We start from the raw sequence: 1,214 nt of genomic DNA, 5'->3' as shown, positions 1-1,214 counted from the left end.
ACACACACACACACACACACACACACACACACACACACACACACACACACATATTATGTGCATATATACACACGCATGCACCAACACACACACACGTAGGTACATACACACACACAAACATATATACACACACACACACACATGTACATTATCAAACATAAAGATCAATATGACAACTAATAATAAATAATCACAGAGAGACTAAGGACACAAGGTGTAAAGACACCAGACATCTACCATAACAACATCCTTACCTTGATGGAGGTAGTAAGAAATCTCTTTTTCTCTCTAATCTGTCATTCTTTATTCCTCGAGCCAGAAACTAGCCAAAGACAAAAAATATCGAACGATGTAAAGGTCTGTCTCACACGTCAAATGCCTGTCTATTGAATGTGATGTCTGTCTCACAAATATGTCTGTAGAGTTTAATGTCTGTCTAACAAGTCAAATGTCTGTCTATAGAATATAATGTCTGGCTCACATATTAAATTAATGTTTGTCTCCAGAATTAAATGTTAATCTCATAAGTTAAATATCTCAATTTGAATGTCTGTCTCACAAATTAAATTTTGTTTCCAAAATTAAGTGTTAATCTTATATGTTAAATATCAGGAGTTAAATGTCTGTCTGACAAATTAAATGTTTGTCTATATAATTATCTAAATGTCAGATATGTCTTCCGAATTAAATGTCTGCCTCACAAGTTAAAAGTCTGTATCACAAATTAAATGTCTGCCATTGGATTTCATTGTATGTCTCCCGAATTAAATGTCTGCCTCACAGGTTAAAAGTCTGTCTTGCCAGTTAAAAATGCCTGAATCACCAATTAAATGTCCGTCTATAGACTTCAGTGTATGTCTCCCGAATTAAATTATGTCTGTCCAACAATTTCACTGTCTGTCTCCCGTATTAAATGTCTGTCTAACAATTTCACCGTCTGTCTCTCACACCTCCTGTCCTGGACAATCCAGACTCCCGAAGACACACACAATGGCCGGGCTAGTGGACAGTGGTCAATGAAAGAAGAGAGGTAAGACCTGGGTCTTAAACACGATTAGCGCGCCGGGGCTGGAAGCCAAAGAAAGATCTCCTCATTACACTCAGCGGGCCGGGAGAAATCATGGTGGGGACCACATACAGAACTGTGGCCTCTTGTTTGTGAGTGCGTCTGTGTGTGTGTGTGTGTGTGTGTGTGTGTGTGTGTGTGTGTGTGT

At 38.6% G+C, this 1,214-nt stretch overlaps 1 protein-coding gene across 1 annotated transcript in view; it reads right to left on the bottom strand.

Moving 5' to 3' along the window:
• Positions 1 to 1,137, bottom strand: part of LOC101855718 — a gene marked incomplete in the record, with an annotated part of 35,463 nt that extends 34,326 nt beyond the window's left edge. Inside the window, 2 exon segments of the mRNA XM_013081140.2 lie at positions 255 to 322; positions 951 to 1,137.
• Between the last annotated feature and the right edge of the window lie 77 nt (positions 1,138 to 1,214).

This window comes from Aplysia californica, unplaced genomic scaffold (genome assembly GCF_000002075.1).
Source record: "Aplysia californica isolate F4 #8 unplaced genomic scaffold, AplCal3.0 scaffold00117, whole genome shotgun sequence".
Taxonomy (NCBI): domain Eukaryota; kingdom Metazoa; phylum Mollusca; class Gastropoda; order Aplysiida; family Aplysiidae; genus Aplysia; species Aplysia californica.
Note: the sequence above shows the minus strand (reverse complement) of the source record. Positions and strands in the feature narration are given on the sequence as shown.